Consider the following 22369-nt stretch of genomic DNA (forward strand, 5'->3'; position numbering starts at 1 on the left):
GAACCAAATTTTCTGTTGCTAAGTGGGAAGTTGTTAAGTTAATTTTGCCCCATTTTACAACCTTTCTTACTTACCACAGATGTTAAGTGAATCACTGCAGTTGTTAAGTTAGTAACATAGCAATAGCACTTAGACTTATATATGGTTGTTAATACTTAACACTTAACATGGTTGTTTGTAGAGTTGTAATTGCAGGAATGTTCCAATCTCGGATGGCAAACCTCAGATAAAGAATGTTTCCAAGCAAATACAACTCAGGCAAACAAAGTCACTAATCTATGGATAAAGGAGGATTAGAGAGGGGAAGTAGACATATGTTAGACTTTAAGCAGTAACCAAAGTTAACCAATGATGGAGGATAACTAAAAATGTATATAAATGCAAGACTATACTCCAATAAAGATCATCATCATAATTCAGTTGTTCATGATCAAACAACTCGACTGCCTCATCATTACAACAAGTGGCACCTGAACAGGGACCCTCTTACTTTGTCCGGCAAGGATTTGGTGTACCTTCAACCCTTTGTGGTTTCTTCAACCTTTTGGTTTCTGTAAGTATGGGGTCTTCGCTTTCTGAGGAACAAAGGAAGCACGTAGATGAATTAGGCTACTGGTTGAAGAAAAATAATACCGAGGTACCACAGAGAAATCTCTTAAGGCTGGTCCAGGAGATTGCAGCTCAGTGCCTATAGTACCCAGAAAAGGGGTCTTTAAAATTAACTGATTGGGAACGTATTGGGAAAACATTGCATACTGAACCTTGAGCAAAAATAAAAGTTTTGCACGTGTGGCATTTATGTAGGCATGCAATTGAAACATTTGGTCACAATGAACTTTCTCTTTTAACACCTCCACGTTATACTAATGCTATCATTTGTCCCCCTTCTTCACCTGAATATATGTCTTCAATTTCCTTAGCTCCTTCAGATACAGGGCAAAAGCCTCCTGACTCTATTGTTCAGTCTTCTTTTCAGAAAAGGTAGAGACTTGTAAAAGGGATGCCTCTGTCTCAGGAACAGAACTTGCAGAATTACTTTCTGTCTGTCCAGTACAATATCGTCCTGGTCAGGGGCCACAGCTTGGACTTCAAATAGCAGAATGGGAGGGTCTGCCTTATCAGATCTTAAGAGAGTTAAAAAAGGCAGTTACAGACTATGGGATTAGTGGTAATTTTACAAGAGGACTTATAGAAGGAATAAAAAATGGTTATACAATGATCCCTGAAGATTGGAAGCAAATATTTCGCATGATTTTAACATCCATGCAATATGTGGTTTGGGAGAGTGAATATATGAGACATGCTCAAGCTGCTGCTTTCGGAGGAGGAGGAGCATATACAGTTGAGCAGCTATTTGGTTCTGGACCGTTTGGTACAATTCCTACTCAAGTTGTTCTTCCTCCAGCTACGTTAACTATTGTTTCTGAATGTGCCTTTCGTGCTTTTTTTAAGGTACCCCAAGCTGGAGAATCTAGAGCAAATTTTTCAAACATTCGACAGAATGCCAATGAGCCCCCAATGGCATTTGGTCAAATTTCTTTTACCCCTAACTTGATTATGTCTTCTACATTTATTGTCTCACAACCACAATCTATTTCACACTCCCGGCTATTTTCTACAACCCCTATGCAATTGAATTCTGTCCGTTGGCGTTACTTGAAAGTTAGTCAATTTACAAGGGGTCTGTGTTTCTGTTGTCACACTAAACACACTTGGCTTCATAATTGGTCTGATTATGATGCTGCTCAGCATATATTATAAAAGCTAGGGAATTATAGTTATTGTTCTGACTACTATCAGGTATCTTTAATTCTTCTTTGCATGGAATTAATATAGCTCCTGATATGTATCCTGACAATTTTCCTATTTTTAATGCCTCTGATCAATCTAATACAGTATCAGTATGCGCTGGTTGGCAGCTTAAGGATCCTAATATGTGGTTCTTTTTTGATAAATATGCTACTAATGTTCATCCTCAGAATTATCAATGTGCACCTATAGGTTATTTTACTCTACCTGTTCAAATAGGTACGCTCCCATCAACTCAACAGCGGTGTTCCTCTCTGGGGCCTACATGTAATGATGAAGTCATTTTTGACACACAATTGTCTTCTGGTTCTACATTTGGCCGTGCATTGGCAGGGGCCGTTACAGGAGTCCTTACTCTAGGCTCTTATCCTGGCATAATTGCTCAAGAAAACAGACAATCTATTCTTGGCCTCACCTGCAGACTTGAAAAATCCATCAATGCTACTGCTGCTATTATTTGTGATTTGCAGCATGAAATAGAAGACTTAAATCAAGATATCTTACAGCAGCGTTTTTGCCATAGACTATCCTTTAGCCCGTCAGGGAGGGTTCTGTACATTAATTGGATGCCATGGATGTGCTGTGCATTTTCATTCTTTGAATAAAACTATTGAGGATGAGCTTGCCAATTTACAATCATCCATTCAAAATAATATCCATGCTTATTACTCACCTTTTGAGTGGCTAACCAATTGGCTCCCTGAGTGGTCTTGGCTCAGACAGTTTTTCTTTTATGCTATAATTATTATTATTGTACTAATTCTAACCTGTTGTTTTAATCAATGTATTCCAAATTTATTTGCATTGTTTCATCCCGCTTCCCCCTCTCTTAACCCTCTTCAATTGCGATACATTTATAAATCTTTGAATCCTCCATTTAAAATAAAAAAATGAGGATATGTAGAGTTGTAATCGCAGGAATGTTCCAATCTCAGATGGCAAACCTCAGATAAAGAATGTTTCCAAGCAAATACAACTCAGGCAAACAAAGTCCCTAATCTATGGATAAAGGAGGATTAGAGAGGGGAAGTGGACATATGTTAGACTTTAACTAGAGATAATTAATTGTACGGATTACTGTACTAAACAGTAACGAAAGTTAAGCAATAAGTTAGCTCCACACCGCCTTCCTAGACTTGGAAGTTAGCTCCACACCGCTCCACACCGCCTTCCTAGACTTGGAAAAGGCCTTCGACCGAGTCCCGCACGATCTCATCTGGTACGCACTGCGAGACCACGGCGTGCCTGAGCTGCTCGTACAATGGGTCCAACTCCTATACAGATGTCACAAAAGCCGTGTAAAAGCGGCAGCTGGGATATCAGAGGAGTTTAATATTACCGTCGGCGTACACCAGGGCTCTGCTCTCTCACCACTGCTGTTCATTCTGGTGATGGACACAATTACACCCGACCTGTACACGCCTGCCCCATGGACGCTGCTCTCACGCCGATGATGTGTTCCTGGCCAACCTGTGCAAGGCTGAACTAGAGCACCGAGTCCAACAGTGGCACGACCGCTCGAGCAGTTCGGGCCCGGCTGAACCTAAAGAAGTCCGAATACCTGACCACTGACAATGAAATGACAGGCTCCATCCACGTGAACGGGCAGGAGCTACCGCGCGCCTCCACCTTCAAGTACCTGGGAACTACTCTTGGGAAGAAGGCCTACTACAAACTGAGGTGGCAGCCAGGATCAATGCAGCGTGGGGCAAATGGAAGTCCGTCACGGGCGTCCTCTGTGACAAGAAGATGCCGATGCGCCTGAAGGCGAAAATCTATAACTCTGTGGTGCGCCCGTGGCCATATACGGCGCAGAGTGCTGGCCGGCACCAAAGAAGTAAAGCAGACTCCAGATAATGGAGATGCGAATGCTCCGATGGTCGGTAGGCCTCACCCTACTCGATCGCGGTCAGGAACGAAGAAGTGCGTAGACGGTTCAACGTCGTGCCCATCCCCACGGTCATGAGGCAGTCCCGGCCACGATGGTTCGGCCACGTGAGCCGCGCCAAGGAAGAATCCATCATCAAATCTGTAATGAAGGTGACTGTCGGAGGAGCGAGACCGCGTGGTAGACCTAAACAACGCTGGATGGACACGATCAAGGCCGATCTAGAGATCGCGAAGGCAGACCCGACACACGTGGCAGACAGAGAGGTGTGGAAGCAGCACTCAAGGACATTAGCGGACCTCGCCCGAGCGCGAGACAAACGCTGAAGAAAAAGAAGAAGAAGAAGAAGAAGAATTGGATGCCATGGATGTGCTGTGCATTTTCATTCTTTGAATAAAACTATTGAGGATGAGCTTGCCAATTTACAATCATCCATTCAAAATAATATCCATGCTTATTACTCACCTTTTGAGTGGCTAACCAATTGGCTCCCTGAGTGGTCTTGGCTCAGACAGTTTTTCTTTTATGCTATAATTATTATTATTGTACTAATTCTAACCTGTTGTTTTAATCAATGTATTCCAAATTTATTTGCATTGTTTCATCCCGCTTCCCCCTCTCTTAACCCTCTTCAATTGCGATACATTTATAAATCTTTGAATCCTTCATTTAAAATAAAAAAATGAGGATATGTAGAGTTGTAATCGCAGGAATGTTCCAATCTCAGATGGCAAACCTCAGATAAAGAATGTTTCCAAGCAAATACAACTCAGGCAAACAAAGTCCCTAATCTATGGATAAAGGAGGATTAGAGAGGGGAAGTGGACATATGTTAGACTTTAACTAGAGATAATTAATTGTACGGATTACTGTACTAAACAGTAACGAAAGTTAAGCAATAAGTTAGCCAATGATGGAGGATAACTAAAAATGTATATAAATGCAAGACTATACTCCAATAAAGATCATCATCATAATTCAGTTGTTCATGATCAAACAACTCGACTGCCTCGTCATTACAACAGTTGTTAGGTGAATCTGGCTTCCCCATTGACTTGTCAGAAGGTCACAAAAAGTGATCACATGACCCGTGGACAATGCAACCATCATAAATAGTTGCCAAGCATCTGAATTTTGATCATATGACCATGGAGATGATAATACAATGGTCATAAGTGTGTAAAATGGTCAAAAGTCACTTTTTCAGTGTTGTTATAACTTTGAACAGTCACTAATTGAACTGTTGTAAATCTACTAGCCAGAACAATGTCATTGAATAAGTCAAATGCTCCTTAGTGTTCATCAATAAATTTCCTTTTTACCACTCTGTAATCCTTTAATTCAAAGTAGGCATGATTGGATGAAGCTGAGCATTTACTGACCAGATACCTTTCCTGACATTAAGTAAAAATAAAGGTGTTTTCAAGCTAAGCTCAAGTTGTGATGACACTTTCAATGCAGTTTTCTTTATCGTATTTATCGCAGTTTTCTTTATTTTTCGTATTTATCCTAGACTTACAACAAATAAAGACCGCAGTCTGGTCAACATCATTGGAATATATATGAGTTTCTGTATCAGCAGAAGGCAGCTAGCTTTTGCCACTGAAGTTCAAAAATAATTTGTTTCAAGTTTTCAAATTGACTTTTAGATTTCACATGGCAGTCTATCCTCAGTAAGTAAAGGGTTAATTATACAAATAAAACCCTTCTGATTTTGCACATGCCTGTTTATGAAAAATCTGGGTACAAATGTTAATAACCATGTTGCTTTTCATATTAGATCCCAGGGAGAAGTATGATATCTATAAAACATGCTATACATCAAGCAAAATAGTTTTGCATCGTGTATACCCCAAGGTAATAGTATTCTCTCAACTAATAATGTGTCCCTTGATTTGACTACAAAGAGCTATACTGTTATAAATATATTTTTTCTTGAACTTGGTTGAAGTGGGCTTTGTTGTATATATTACTCTCTTGTTCTATTAGGAGTAACACGAGTTAATTCTGTCAAGTCTAGATGGAACAAAAGAAATAAAAATTCAGCCTTAAGACAGTTCCTCAGAGGTTCATTCAGTCTGATTAAGCTTTGCTGATGCCTTTTTAAGAAACCACTTTTCCTAGACCCTCTCCATAGCACCAGAGACTTTCTGCACAAGAATCGGCCAACCCTGAATGACTAGTGAGACAAGACTTCAAAAATGATTTGTGCCTTGCCTGCAAAAAAACCATGATGGTGGGAGGAGAGGTGGGTGGGGGAGAGAGGAGGTGTTAAAGGAAGGATTGAAGAATGAAATACGAAGGTTACAATAACCCTTGTGGAGTCTCAAACAACAAAGAGTCTTGTAGCACCTTAACATTTAATAAATGTATTCCTACCTCAGCTTTCATGGATCACAGTCCACTTCATCATGGATCAAACTGTACCTTAATCATGTTCAACTGAGGCTCTGAGGGTATATGTGGAGATCTAATTAGATGCTCACCACACGTTGCAGAAAGATATTTAAAACACAGACATCTGCTCTTGAATTTCCAATCGTCTAAATCAGGGATGTCAAACTCATGTCGTCACAGCAGCATCACGAGACATATCGGGACTTTCCTCCCTTTGCTAAACTGGGTGTGGGCATGGTCAAGCACATGACGCATTTGGCCCACAGGCTGGGACTTTGACAGCCCTGCTCTAAATGATGGTAGCCTTAACTTCAGTAGAAGAGCAGGAGAATCTGCCGCCTTTAAGCTTTATTTTCCTTTTTTATTGAAAAAGAAAGTTGAAATTACATAAAAAAACAGCAGGGACTAAGTATTCATCTTTTATTTAGAAGCCCATGCTTAAAACATTTTAAAGAATAAGAATCCAAGGCAGGTCTTGGTGTATGTGCTAAAGTCAGCCCCACTTTGAATCATTGTCTCAACTCTCAGTCCCCCAAAGAAATGTCAACCACAATTATTTGGCCATTAGGTGGCCTTCCCTTGCTTTAATAAACAAGGGAATAACTGTCTTGTTTCATTCTTACATTACCAGAGCTGCTTCCTTTGTGTGGTTGTGTATTATTTCTGTGTCCTGGCAGGTCCCAGACTTCCTGTCTTAGCATATAGCATTTTAAAATATGAAATCTTTGGACTACTTTAATATCAATTCCAAAAAGCTTCAGCAACTTTATTTTTAAAGTAACGAATAAATTATCGGACACAAACAGTCACCCACTTAACATTCTACCTTGCCATTCTTAGCTGCCAGGAGGAAGTGACATCACTCTATGGAATGAGGGTGGGCTTGAGGCCAATTTTCCTGGTGCCCATATTACCATATTGTTCCTTCACAAAGAACTACTGCCCTGGAACCAGGCTGGATGAATGAGCAGTCAGTGGTCTTTCCTAAAAGAGACAATTTGCTCACTCTCCCAGTTCAAAAAACTAAATCATCACATGGATTATCTTTGATTATGGTTTTGGCAAATAACTACTAGGCTGAAATTCAGTAATAGATCAGGAGGGGGAAGTAAGATAATTATAAAACAAGCTGTACATCAAGCAATGTGCTTTGGCAAAATTTATTTTAGAAACATATAAAACTGACCTCAGAAAGAAACTCCTAGGCCATTGGGTCTGCCCTTTGAGTTCTTTGTTTTTTTTAATGTACTTATTTATTATGTTACATTATTATTTTTATCTTTTATTATTATTTTTTAGTTTTGTTAGATGGTAGACATTCTTTTATCTCAAGCATCTTTAAAGTCAGGTACTGATAACTGATCCACTACTTCCCCTGGAAGTTGATTACGAGCTTCTATAACATAACTCTTTCTGTGAAGTAATTCTTTATCACATTACTTTTGAACTTACCCCTTGTCAGTTTGAGATTATGCCCTTGTGTTATTGATTTTTGCTTAATATTGAAAATACTGCTTTCTAGAACCTTAGTTTAAAGCACACTGTAGCTAATTTTCTATGGGATATGCATAATATTTTATATGATACAATTTTAGATTTTTTTTTCAGAAGATGGAGTCAAAATGATTAGGCCTTCCTTCTTTTCTTTTTCATTTATTTGATGGGTGATATTTGATAATAATCTAACTGTTCTTCACAACCCTTGCTTGCTGCAGGCAGTCCAAGTCTTTTAGTACCTTTATCATATGGATATCTATGTTCTGCTTAGAGTCATCTTTAAGGAGAAGCTGAATAAATAAATAAATTCAAGAAGCCATTTTAAAGGGACACTTCCTCCATGAGGTAAGTTCGGTAATAATTTATATGTGAAAGGGAAAAAATAGCTTATATATGAAAGGGAAAAAAATACAGAATTTTTGGTGCTGTTGTAGTTGATTGTTTCCTCTTTATCTCTAAACAATTGCTAGAGCCTGATTTCACTGAGTTTTAATTAAATGTAGTTAATAGTATGATTTTTTTAAAAAAAACCTCTTTCAGTATTAGGATTTTTCTGCTTGAATAATTTTGAATAACATGGGTAAAAGATGGATTTTCTAAATTGCAATTGTACAGATAATTAATAATGTAGAATTACTGCATGCACGGTGAGCAATAAATACAGTTTCCTTCAACTGATAGAATGATGTTCTATGAAAATGTCACAAAATGTATTCTAGTTTATCCTTCTTACAGCAAATGTGGAATACTTAGGACCTGAGAATGGCAGATAGTGTTGAAACAAGCAGATATAAATATAGCAAAGGAATATGATTACTGTGTTGTGATTCCTGCATCCACTCTCATCTTTGTAATGGAGTTGTTCTGACCAACTTTTCATATTAACATTTATTTGGTCAATTGTATCTATTATACATTATCTTGCAGTGAGAAAGATCAATTTTTACATGCAAACACACACATACACACATCCAAACACACACAATAATTTGGTGGTGTGACACTGATTTTATGTAAATGACAAAAATCAGATACGTGGACAGCTGTAAAATAAAGTTAATTTTAGTACCTAATGCAGAAAGGATTAGTTTGACAAGAACAGTATGTTACAGTTCATCAGTAAAACTATTTCTCCTGAATATGCTGGGAAACAAAAGAAATCATTTTGCATATTTTACAGGTTCTTGTCCCTTGTCCCTCAAGTAATTGGCTTGAGTTTTACATTAAGAGTAGCACCGAAGATAAAATACAGATTTGACAGTTTACATGTGAAAACCAAAATCAGGCATCCGGGGTTTTAAAATGAGCAATTTTATATTAGTTAAAAAAAGAGGCTATCTACAACTTTTCCTAGATATATGACATAATCAATTTCCTATGGGTGCTGCTAAACCTTCAGAAAAAAAAATGGATATAGTTGCAATGAGCCTCTTAAACCCTCAGCAGAGAATTGATAATTTCAGAATTAAAGCACTGAAAATATATCTAAAAAATCATTACTGGAAGGAAATACATAAGCTAATATGCATTTAGATTGCATATGCTTTGGGACGTTCAGCAAGACAGCTCAACTGGTTTGTCAGGCTGTGACATTGCACACAAGCACAAAACACATGCACCCGTTCTATCACTTTTTGTCATAAATGCAAACAAAAGGATACAACATCCAGAGGATCTCTTGAGGAAGACATTTCGAGCTCAGAGAAAAGTGAGCAGTTCAGCAATTCCGCTCTGTGCTAGAATTAAATTGAATGTGAATTCAGACTGCTTCCTTTCGTTAAGAGATACACTAATAAAATTAATAAAGGAGAATATTTGTAGCTCAAGGTTGACATGAGGGGTCCTTGGTACTCTCTGAGTTTGCTTGTTTTATTGTAGACATTCCATTACCCAAACTAGGCAACACTAACACTGATGATGTTACCTAGTTTGGGTAATGAAATGTTTGCAACAACAAAAAACTAAGCAAGCTCAGAGAGCACCAAGGATGCCTCACACTAATAATATGGTTCATATCTGGCTTGCAGAAATTCACATGATCACTAGATGGCATGAGAAAGAGGCATAGAATACTCATTTTTTACAACCATCTAATATCTCTCAGATTTTTTCAGCCCAAACATGGCACATTATTACTATTCATACCTCATTATTTTTTTTGGAAAAAAAAAGCTGTATTGCATATTTCTGAAAAAGAAAAAAATTCTGACTGAACAAAAATGAAGTTTTCACATACAAAGAAGTTAACTTTTAAAATGTCATTGCTGTTAATGTTATCCTAATAGTTTAGAACAATCTTGACCACAAACTTATAGCAAAGAGTCACTTAAAGACAATTGGTTGGAAACCACTTAGGGAGTAAGCAGAAGGATAGGGAGTGTAATGGATAAGGCTCCAGGTTGGAAACTGGGAGCCTGTGAATAGACACAAATCCAACTGGATAGCCTTGGAGGGAAGTGGGGGACACACTCTCTCTTAATGCTAGGAAAGAGTCATGGGCAAACAACTGCTGATAAAGTTGCCAAGAAAACTGCAGGGACAATCATGTGCATGTACATGTATACACACACACACACACACACACACACACACACACACATACAGGGTAGCAGTGCCCATATATGTGACTGGCTGAACAGTATGCCCCAGAGTGTCTCCAATCCTGTGTATAACCTTTGAGATGAAGTATCTACCAAGAACAAGGATCATGTGGCTCTGTAGGAAGAGCTCTCTGCCAACCTGAGACTGCCAGATGTTGTGCTGATCAAAAACAGAATGGAATGGAATGGAGTGGAGTGGAGTGGACTAGGGTAGGGTAGGGTAGGGTAGGGTAGGGTAGAGTAGAGTAGAGTAGAGTAGAGTAGAGTAGAGTAGAGTAGAGTAACGGAGTTGGAATGACCTTGGAGGTCTTCTAGTCCAACCCCCTGCTTAGGCAGGAAACCCTATACCATTTCAGACAAACGGTTATTCAAACTCTTCTTAAAAACTTCCAGTGTTGGAGCATTCTCAAATTTTTGGAGTCAAGTTGTTATTAAGTGAGCATGTGGGATGTTTGCATGAATTGTTTGTGCTATAGTATAGCAGGGTGCTTTATATATATTCTGTATATATTTGGGTGGTTGCCTCTAAACATCAGTAGTTTGCTTTTCTTGAAATGAATATTTGGTGATAGCTTCCGGGAGCTGCTTGTACTTTGACATTTGGAATTCAGAAGCATCTGAGTTACTTATCTCAAGTGTTTTATTTGCCTTCTGGAAGTAGAGACTGGACTGAAAACAACACATTCAAAAATACTGTTTTATTTTTTAAAACAGTTTTACTCACACTGACTTCTATTTTGATAATATTTTGATAATATTAGTAGCTTTTCTGTTGTTTCTTAAGTCACACTGTGCTATACTTGTGCCTTATTTCTGTGAGCGATTCTTCTATGAAATATTTATTTTTTTAATCAATTTATGTGTCTCCTGAATCATAAAGGCAACTCTGTGTGACTTAGTATTAAAAACCATAACATAATTATAAGAATAATTATCAGCAACTATTCATACATCCATACATCAATACATCATACATCCATACATAATCAAAACCCAACCTACATCTTTTCATGTAACTCAAATTTAAGTGTAAGAATAAAACATTAATAAAATCTGCTCTAAAACCAAAAATTGGAAATGTTTCTATTATAGAAAAGACCCTTCTCTGTGTTTTGGCCTACTCAGTAGTGATTAAAAGAACCTCCATCCCTGATCTGAAAGTTCAATAAAAATATACATATAAAAATGATCACAGAATTTTTCATACTTTAAAAATAAGAACATTTCTTTGAATTTGGATCAGAAATGTATTGACAGTGCCCCTTTCCCCCAAAGTACTCAAGAGGGCATAGGATAGACAGGGAAGCTCATATAATGTACTTTGAGATGCTCAGAAAATCACCATTGATAGCAGTGCATGCTGTAAATAAGCTCCTCTTCAAAACAGCTATTTGAGCTTCCCCAGTTAACAAGGAGCCTAGGAGGATTCACAAACTGTGCAGTGGATGAATTCAAGGTAAAACAGTCCCACCTAAGACTTGTTGTAAAGCTTTTTTCAAGAATAATTGACTTTTCTGTTATAAATCTTGGCTTCTTTGCCATCATCCGATCATAAAAGTCTCCAGGGATTAGTTCAAGGACTCCTCGCTGTGATGAGTGGAAGAAGAAAAGCTGAGAAATATTCCCATACTGAAGATACTTCAGCTCAAATCTCCAGATTGTCTTCCCTAACAATTTTAGGCAATTGTAGAAATGTATAGAGAAGAATCAGATAGGATCTTGTGGTGGCACCAGATAAATCGTCATGTAGTGGTACAAAAAACTTCCAAAGCCACTTTCTGAGAATATTTCTCCACAAAGGACCATCAATAGCAGAATACTGTGCATCCTTTGACATAATTCAACAAGTGATCCAGTAGGATATCTTGACTGATGTTTTCAAAAGTGAATGAAACATCCAGAATAAATTGTGGTTTTACACTGTTCTAGCCTATTTCCTGGTCTAAGTTACCAACATATCTGAACAAAACGTTCCAAAATTATATTAAAATGGGTTTAAATAAACAGTGTTCTCCTGTGCCTGTTTTCTTTACTACAAATTGTTGGAATTTTCAAGAAAACAGAATGGCTCAACTTTCTCATGTTTGGAGCTGTTAAAAATGAGATTTTGCATCTTTAAGCAAAATTGGTCATGGATGTTGCAATCATACTCTGTGTTACAACATATGTAGTAAGCATCAGGTTGGTTTTGAATTTTATCATTCCAAATTCCATCACTCCATTTTATGTTTTACTGCCAGCCAAGCTACATATATTTTAGAATAACCCTGACAACCACAGTTTGAAATCAGTTCAACATGATATGCTGTTCATATGTGTAAATTGTTTGCTCTCTATAGCATGGTAAGAGGATCGTCTTTCCACCCACTTCTCTCTCTCTTCCTTCCTCCCTCCCTCTCCCCTCCTCTCCTCTCTCTCCCCCCCCTCTCCCTTCTCCTTTAGTTACATCTTTGGGAAGAACAAGGAAAAAACTGTTGCTATGCCTGTGAGAGTCAGAGGTGCAATGCACTCTTTCATGGGGCTCAGGAATCTATTTATAAGCTATGCCTTTCTACATGCTCTTTTTTATTATGCTGACGATCACATCCTTTATCTTCTTCACTCTCCTTCGGGCTTCTCTATTTGTGGCTGCTGCTACAAATTTAGTGCCCCTTCCCCCAAAAAAGAGAGACCCAGCAAACAATAAGCAGCTCTTCTTCCTTCAAGGAAAGGAACAGGTGAAAGATGCAATAACTCCTCCTATACCTTGCTTTTGCAGCAGAATTAAAAATAAAGATTTTTTTCTTAAGTAGGCTTCTAGAAACATTACAATACAAAGATAGTATTTTTGCATGGCGGCACAGTAAACTCCTTTGTTCAGGGTACAGATAGTCCTTGACTTAAGGTCACAACTGGGTCCAGAATTTCCAATGGCGTGGTACTAAAGCAGGCTACCACATGACTGATCAATTTACAACAGTAATCCTTGCACTCCCATTGTAGTTATAAACCAAGAATCATGATTTATTAAGCAAGTTCAATTCAAACCATTCTGAGCTTGATCCCACCCAGGCCCAAGTGTCTGCAAGGTAAAGGACTGTCTGCAACTCCCCTTCTCTCTCTCTCTCTCTCTCTCTCTCTCTCTCACACACACACACACACACACACACACACACACACACCCCTCTGCCCTTTTGGATATTCTTTATCCTGTCTTGCAGGGTGGCAAGGAACCCAGAAGCTTACTCATTGCTTGGTTGTCTGTACTTTCTGTTCCCCGCATCACATTTTTGCCTTTTGTGCCCAGTTGCACTGCTCCCTGTGCTGAGTCCTTTTTGGACTCGGCATCTCCTCTGAATATTTCCTAAATGTGTCTAAAGCTGCCATGTCTTTGGAAAGCTTTTTGCTGCTTGGTTGCCTCTATTTCAGACAGTTTTTCATTGCTTTTGCTGTCTTCTCCTTGGACCCTTTTCACAGCTGCTGCTGTCTCTTTTTCAGGCAAAGTTGGGTAAAGCTGTACTGTGTTTTTCCAAAGAAAACAACTAAGGCAGTGAATAAAGTGAATAAAGTAAAATGAAAAGAAAAAACAGTGAAAGTGGTCCAAAAAAGAGACAGCAAAGGCAGCAAAACAGCTTAAAAGGAGACAGTTGAAGCATTACTAGTAATATAACACATCAGTGTCGGGCATGAAAGCATTGGTTTTGCCAAGATTCATAATGCATAGTTTGAATTAATATTCTTCAATGCCTCATGTTAAATTTTTCTTCCATTTTAAAGCAGGTTTGATAGTAGACCCCAAAAGGAAATGGAATTTCTCCAGAAAAACATAATGATGACAGGCAGTTTTTTTTCCAAAATATAGTTTCCAAAACAAGACTAAATTTACCTTGCCAATCCTTGTCATATGGTTCATATGGTGTAACAGAGAATTTCAACAAGCCAAACCAAGCACCTTTTATATATATGCCTTGTCTTAGCATGGCAGAAATGATTGGTATCCATTGCCTCTGAAAACAGGGGATCTTATGAAAAGCAAAAAATTTATCTTCTCCAGAGAAGGAATCTGTTATGTCTGTGGAACTGGTTGGGGTCCCCAACCAGGTCCGCTGTTTGAGCGGGAGCACCACCAGCTCCCATTGATTGGCTCCGTTTGACAGCCGGCTATATAAGCCGGCTGTCGAGCAGAGCCAGCCGTTGTCGCCCACTGGTCTGCAAGTTAGCAAGCAGACGCGACAACCCTTTATTCTTTGCAATAAAGCCTGTTAGATGTACGCTCTGGTCTCATGCCTCTTCCTTACCATCGCTCTACAACACTGGCGACAAAGGTGGGATGGTCCAAGGCTAACCAGACGCGTTTATTCAAAGAGCTGTAAGTCACGGAGAGTGAAGCCACGGGCGCTGTAGCCGCAGCCGCCCCACGCTCGCAAAGAGCGCGAAATTCAAACTGATATTGTTTGAGCTGATTCGCTGAAACGAGCCACAGGCGCCGCAGCCGAGGCCGCCCACGCTCACCAAGAGCGCGATTTTCAAAAAGAGCTACGCAGCCCAGAGAGACAGCCGCAGCCGCGTTCTTTTAAGAGCGCAAATTCAAATAGCGATTGAAGAAGACGAACCTGTTCTTTTCTCCACGATGAGTACTAATTCAGCATTCCCTCCATTCAAACCAAACGAGGAAACATGGGACTCCTACAAAAATCGATTCAGCCATTTTCTTGACGCCATCGGTTTAGCCGACGCTGCGGAGCATAGGAAGAAGTCCTATTTCCTGAGTTACTGCGGAGCCGCCGTCTTCGACACCGCTACAGCGTTAGTCGCACCCTGTGCCATCAGAAGCGTCCCATGGGATGAGCTACAGGAAATACTTTCAAATCACTATTCGCCCAAACCGTCCCAAATAGCCAGAAGGTATGCCTTCAGGGTCAGGAAACAGGCAGAGGGGGAGTCGATCAACGAATACATGGCCGCCCTGAGAACAGCTGCTTTACAGTGCGGATTCAAAGAATATTTGGAAGACATGCTGTTGGACCAGATCGTCTGTGGGGTGAGAGACCTGAGACTCCAGAGGCGTTTACTGGCAAAGAAGGACTTGACTCTAGCCTTAGCCATGGAGGAAGCCCTGGCTGCTGAGCTCTCGGCCCAGTCAGCAGCTGAAATTCAGGGCACTCAATCTAAACCCAGCACGCCAACTGTCCATTCTGAAGAAGTAATCAGCTAAGATGACCCCACAGACACATCTGACATTAACCGCCTTAAACATCAGAAGCCTTCACAGGTAGGAGCGGCGCAGAGAAACAACTTCACCCCCAAACAACCTCCCATATGCCTAACCTGTGGAGGCTCCCACCCTAGGGCATCCTGCAGGTTCAGAAACGCCATCTGCCTGAACTGCCAAAAGAAGGGTCACATCGCTAGAGTCTGCCAAGCAGGGCAATCTTTACCTCAAAGGCCTCCACCACCTCCTAACTCCCAAAGGCAAGTGGAGGACTGCTATACCTGCTACCACGCTAACCATACTTCCCAAACCCCTGATAAAATTAAAATTTCTGTTTTCCTAGAAGGTAAACCCTGCAGGATGGAGGTGGACACGGGATCCGCGCTCTCAATCATCTCCTGGGATACCCTGAAGAGGATCCAGCCCAGACTGTCAAGGAAACAGCTACAAAAATGCCACTTGACGCTGCGGGACTACCAGGGCAAGAACATTCCTGTCCTCGGGAAAGGCAAGTTCCTTGTTCAATTCCAAGCCTTTAAAGGCCATCTGCCTCTAGTGGTTGTTAATGGTACCCTCCCTAGTCTATTGGGACTTGATTGGTTTCCTTCTCTCGGCCTTAGTGTAACCGGGATCCATGCTGTCTCAACTTCTGATGTAGATACACTATTTTCTGATTTTTCCGATGTATTTAGCAATGAACTGGGTTGCTATTCGGGCACCCCCACATCATTTTCAGTAGACCCCCAGGCAACCCCTCTTCGTTTAAAACCACGTAGGGTACCTTTTGCCATCCGTCCCAAATTGGACGCAGAGCTAGACAAACTACTTAAGCAAGGGGTGCTAGAACCCACTGATTTTGCTAAATGGGAGATCCCCATAGTCACCCCACTTAAGAAAGATGGCAGTTTGAGAATCTGTGTGGATTACAAAACCACGCTCAACCGCTATCTGCAGGTCAGCGCATACCCTGTCCCCGTTATTCAGCATCTGTTACACACCTTCGAACCCGGCACCATTTTCGCCAAGGTAGACATGTCCCAGGCATACCAACAGTTCCCTGTCGGTGAGCAGACAGCGGAATTACAAACCATAGCCACGCACAGGGGGGCATTCAAGTGTAGGCGCCTCCAATTCGGGGTCAGCGTGGCCCCAGGCATTTTCCAGTCACTCATGGAGAGGATTCTCCAGGGTCTCCCAGGAGTGGTCCCCTACTTCGATGACATCTTAGTCTCAGCCACGAACCGACCCCAGCTCATTCAGAGAGTCAGGACAGTGCTGGAGAGGTTTAGACAGCATGGCCTTAAACTCAAGAGGGAGAAGTGTGCCATCGCCACTAGGCAGGTGGACTTTCTGGGTTATAGAATAGACGCCTCTGGCATCCACCCCGTTGAGTCCAAGGTGAAGGCCATCCATGAGGCGCCCACACCCACCAACAAGACTGAACTTCAAGCCTTCTTGGGACTCCTGAACTTTTACGCCTCATTCCTCCCGCACAAGGCATCGGTCGCTGAACCATTACATAGGCTACTAGATAAAGACTTGCCCTGGCACTGGGGACCCAAGGAAACCCATGCTTTCAAGTCAGTCAAATCCTTACTCACATCAGAAGCGGTTCTAATTCAATTCGATCAACGTCTTCCCCTGGTCCTGGCTGCTGACACATCCCCTTTTGGCATTGGGGCTGTCCTGAGCCACAGACTCCCCAACGGTTCCGAGGCACCAATTGCTTTCTTTTCTAGGACCCTTTCTCCAACTGAGAGGAACTACAGCCAAATCGATAAAGAGGCCTTGGCTGCAGTGGCTGCAGTTAAGAAGTTCCACGAATTCTTGTTTGGCCACCACTTTGAGTTAGTGACTGACCACAAACCTCTTTTAGGACTTCTGTCTGGAGATAAGCAAACCCCGCAGGTACTTTCACCCAGAATGACCAGATGGACTTTGTTTCTGGCCGCTTACTCATTCAAGTTAGTGCATCGTCCCGGTAAGAACTTGAGCCATGCCGATGCCCTTAGTTGCTGCCCCCTGCCAGTCCCAGTCGAAGACCCAGCGCCTATCCACGCCATTTTTGAGGTCAACGAACTCAAGCTCCCAGTGACAGCCGAGGACATCGCGGCACACTCAAAGAAGGACAAAATCATCGCCCAGGTTCTGGACTGGGTGGGAAGGGGGTGGCCAGAAACTCAATGTACAACTGATTTTGTCCCCTTTAAAACCCGCCAGCAGGAACTGTCAAAGTTGCAAGGTTGTCTATTGTGGGGAACAAGAGTGGTCATCCCAGCCTCCCTTCGAGTGCCCATCCTGAAGGTGCTTCACGAGGGTCATCCAGGCATCGTAAGAATGAAGGCCCTGGCCCGCAGCTACGTCTGGTGGCCCGGCATGGACGCTCAAATCGCCAACTGGGTAAGCTCTTGCCAGCCTTGCCAACAAACCAGGGCTGCCCCTCCAGCTGCCACGCCCACCAGATGGGAGAGTGCAAACGCCCCTTGGTCCTGCTTGCACGTCGACCTGGCTGGGCCTGTACATGGCAGGACCTTCTTGGTGGTCGTGGATTCATACTCCAAGTGGATTGATGTAGCCTTACTTCCCACAACCACCACCCAGGCGATAGTTAAGGCCCTAACCCGTCTATTTGTCACCCACGGGCTTCCTGACACGCTGGTTTCAGACAATGGCCCACAGTTCACATCGTGTGAATTCAGCATGTACACTGCTAACTTGGGCATCAGACACGTCCTTACAGCACCATTCCATCCCGCTAGCAACGGGATGGCAGAGAGAGCAGTTAGGTCAGCCAAGGAGGCACTCGCCAGGTTTGGCCAGGAGGATTGGCACTCTAAACTGTCTCATTTCCTGCTCAGCCAGCACACAACGCCCTGCACCACCACCAACAAGTCTCCTGCCGAACTTCTAATGGGGAGACGCCTTAGAACCACCCTGGACAGGCTACACCCCCACTACTGCCCAGACACCCCCTTAGGGTCCGACAGTCTGGTCAGAGACTTCGCCCCACAAGACCTGGTATACGCCAGGAACTACGCGGGGGATCTGTTGTGGGTGCCAGGACAAGTCGTGTCAGTCACAGGTCCCAGGTCCTACAGGATCCTCCTAGAGGATGGACGTTTGTGGCGGAGACACGTGGATCAACTCAGAAGGCAGCGGAAGGGCGCGACAGATACCAACCCATGCCAACCTGCCAGCGCCGACAACGCCTCACCAGTGCCTGACGCGGATCCCCTGCGGAACCTGGTTTTCCCTGACGAGCGAGAGGACTGGCGGGAGAACCCGAGTTTCTGGCCAGAGTCACCACTCCAACCACCGAACGACCCAGTTGACCAGCCGGACCTCGAGACTCAGCCGGGCCAACCTGAGCAGGGGTTTTCATCAGCACCACAGGACACTACGCCAGGGCAAACCCACGCCCGGACGACCGCCGAGGCATGTTCCGAAGACCAGGACTTGACACCGGCCGACAGTTCACCCGAACTGCAACCTTCTGGTCAGCCAGCGAAGACAACCCTCATATCTACAGGACTACGCATGTTCCCAGCTGGGGGAAAGGGGTGTTATGTCTGTGGAATTGGTTGGGGTCCCCAACCAGGTCCGCTGTTTGAGCGGGAGCACCAGCAGCTCCCATTGGTTGGCTCCGTTTGACAGCCGGCTATATAAGCCGGCTGTCGAGCAGAGCCAGCCGTTGTCGCCCGCTGGTCTGCAAGTTAGCAAGCAGACGCAACAACCCTTTATTCTTTGCAATAAAGCCTGTTAGATGTACGCTCTGGTCTCATGCCTCTTCCTTACCATCGCTCTACAACAGAATCCATTACATTGAAAGTGCAAATAAACCCATGTAAACTATTAGCTTCCCAAAAGAAGTCATTAGGAACATTTTTTAGCATAAAAAATAAAGAAAAAAGAAGCAACTAACCTTAGGTGCAATATGGATTTTTCTGCTTCACTGTATGTCCACCTTCCTTAAGAAAGAAAAGACATACCAAGGGAAAGAAATCAAGAAGTAGATTAGGAAAAAAATAATAATGAAAAATAGTTTGAAAAATCTATAAATATGTATTTGGAAGCTGAAGCAAGACAAATTTAGCCTGAATAAATATTTAAATCATTTCCTTTTCCCATCCAAGAAATTATTACTGAACTTTAATTTTCTTTCCCATCCCTTCCTCCTTTTTTCTTCCAGAATAGAAACCACTGAATATGGCTTGACACTTTGCAGATTTTTAGGACACTTAAGAAATGTTCCCTTGTCCCTACAAAGGGACAAGAGAGAACAGTTAAATCAGGTGCAGAGGAAATTGAACTGCTGGAACATGTAGGAAAAGAGGATGTTAATGAACACAGGGTTAGGGAGAAGTGAGAGAATGATCAAATCTTTGCACTAATTCTTCATATGAGAAAAGTGGACTTATTACAAAGAATGATGAAGTCAATTCCTGAAGAAAGACAATTTTCTGAGAAAGCAGAAAAATTGCTAGGCAGTTTTCAGAGAAAGCAGGAGGACATGAGACTCAATAGCTCAGACAGAGACTTCTGAGAGTGGAATGGCAAAGTACCATATCTCTGAATGAGTGCAGACAATGACCATGGCACAGAGTGAAGGACTGGTGAGTAGACTGGTTCCTCAGAACCTTTCTGGATAATGAGGGGATCAGAGATTGTCCACATGTACTCCTGGACAGCTCTGCTCGGGGGGAGACCACAAAATAGCGATTTCCGGTGAGTTTGAGTATCAGGAGACAAAAGTCATCATGCTCTCTACCATAGCAGAGCCTTTTAAAGGTCACTGGGTTCCTAACCTCATTTTCTAAACATTCTTAACTTTTCTAAGCATTACTTAACTGTCTTAAAGCTAATAAAGGTCTTCAAAACAGCAAATGTGAGAAACCACCCTGTTGAGTGTCTATAAAAGGAAGAACAAAGGAGTGAACAAGAACATGTTCTGTAGTTTCCACCTCTCCAGAATCACAGGGGCAAAGCATGTGGTCCAATAAGACCTTTTAATATTTACCATTCAATACTGCAAAAGGGAGAATGTGACAATGGACACCAATGACTGGGTGTTTCTAGCTGTGCAAGGTAGCTGGCAGTAATGACAATATATCTGTTGTGTACTGGAGACAAAAAGGCTAGGACCTTCCCTTGATCTGCTTACCACTCTGTACTCTTTATCCTTTGCTTCAGAGTTTGTTTCATCTGATCATATTTCATCTTAAAAATGGAGGAGGAAGAGAAGCTTAGATTTATAAGATTAATTTCAACAGCTGTGATCCATGTGTACTGAAAATTGTCCTGAGGAATTAATGGTGCTAGTTGTCAAAGATAAAACTTAAGCTTTAACCAAGGGTTACAGAAGCTAGACACACTCTTCTCAAATTTTATCACTTCTGTCTCCAGTGGAATTTTAGCATTTGAGATGCAACAAAGATGTCGGGAGACCTGCTCTGAAGAATTTATACTATAACCTTCTCCAAGGAGTTAAACAAAAGCTGGAGAGCCAGCCAGAGTCCTATAGAGCAGCTGGGCTAGTGGTTTAGCCTGAAAGAGTTTAAGTGCACCTGTGGAACATAATATCCTCCCTTAGAGTGTGAAAAATTGAGGATAGCATTGCAAATCTTTGTTCAATAGCAGCAGCAGCATATTCACAATCAGCTTTCCTTGAACAAGCAGCTTGTTTGACTCCCCCTGAATGCTTAACCACAAGTCACTTCTATACTACGGCTGCTAATACTTTATTTATTCTATCTATCTATCTTCTATCTATCTATCTATCTATCTATCTATCTATCTATCTATCTATCTATCTATCTATCATCGATCAATCTACCTATCTATCATCTATAGGTAATAGACTGCAATAAACTGAAATCAATAAAACTCAAGACTTTATGATGTCAGAAATTGGACAGGAAGGAAAAGAAAAGGAGGGAGGAGTCAAAGGTTACCCTTTGTTACTAGTAAATACTGGTATTTGAAATAACCCAGGAGATTTTTGAAGAATGGGTTCAGAAATTAGCAACCACAATATCAGCAATGTTGTCTGCATCTATGAATAGACTATGTCCAAATGATGTTAAAGAAATGACAGATGTGTAATAGAATATTTTGAGAGATGTACAGGATAAAGAGGAAAAGCAAATTTTGTCTGATGTAAGAATCTTAAAAAACAAAATACTACATTTTTTTAAAAAAAAGTGTGGATTACAAGACAGAGAAGAAGACTAAAGATGACAAAACTAAAAACAAATAACAACCAAAAAATGATCTGAATAAAAACGTTCTTTTTTTAAAAAAAAAACTTTATTAATTATAGAACTAAAATATCAAACACATACACAACACACACACAAAAAGAAAAAGGAAATAAATTAAAAACAAACAATTCTACTATCGACAGTCTATGGTTCCTTGTTTGTTATCAATATTGGCGATATATTTACAAATACATCTTATTGTGAATATATAATTACTACCTCTTTTACATTTTATGATGTTTATTAATATATTTTCTATTTTTGCTCTATCCAGTCATACCAGCATTCCCAGCTTCTATAATATTCTGATGTTTCTTTTTCCTTAAGTGCTAAGGTTAACTTATCCATCTCTGCACAGGCTGTTATCTTCTAAATAACCATTTCCTCTGTTGGAATATCTGCTTGTTTCCAACACCATGCAAAGGTTATTCTGGCTGCAGTAAGAATGTGCAGTATTAAATATTTGACTTTTTTACAAATTTGTCTATTAAATATCCCCAATAAGAAAACTTCTGGTTTTAATTCAATTTGCTCCAGTGTTATTTCCTCTAACCATTTGTTTATTCTATGCCAGTATCTTTGGGCTTCAGTGCTGGACCATCACATATAAAAGAATGTTCCCTGTTTCTTTTTACATTTCCAGCAATTCGGATTCATGTTAGGAGACATTTTCACTATTCTCGAGGGCGAAAGATGCCATCTATAAAACATTTTATAGGCATTTTCT

The 22369-nt window shown here is 41.2% G+C and overlaps 1 long non-coding RNA gene across 1 annotated transcript in view; it reads right to left on the reverse strand.

Moving 5' to 3' along the window:
* The window catches only part of LOC148126906 (uncharacterized), a 110521-nt gene extending 104381 nt beyond the window's left edge, over positions 1–6140 (reverse strand). Inside the window, exon 1 of the long non-coding RNA XR_015741709.1 lies at positions 6077–6140. This is a non-coding gene — a long non-coding RNA (uncharacterized LOC148126906). The remainder of the gene's footprint in view (positions 1–6076) is intronic.
* Positions 6141–22369: the final 16229 nt, after the last annotated feature.

This window comes from Pseudonaja textilis, chromosome 2 (assembly GCF_049901715.1).
Source record: "Pseudonaja textilis isolate UNSWEBS1 chromosome 2, rPseTex1.2, whole genome shotgun sequence".
NCBI lineage: Eukaryota > Metazoa > Chordata > Lepidosauria > Squamata > Elapidae > Pseudonaja > Pseudonaja textilis.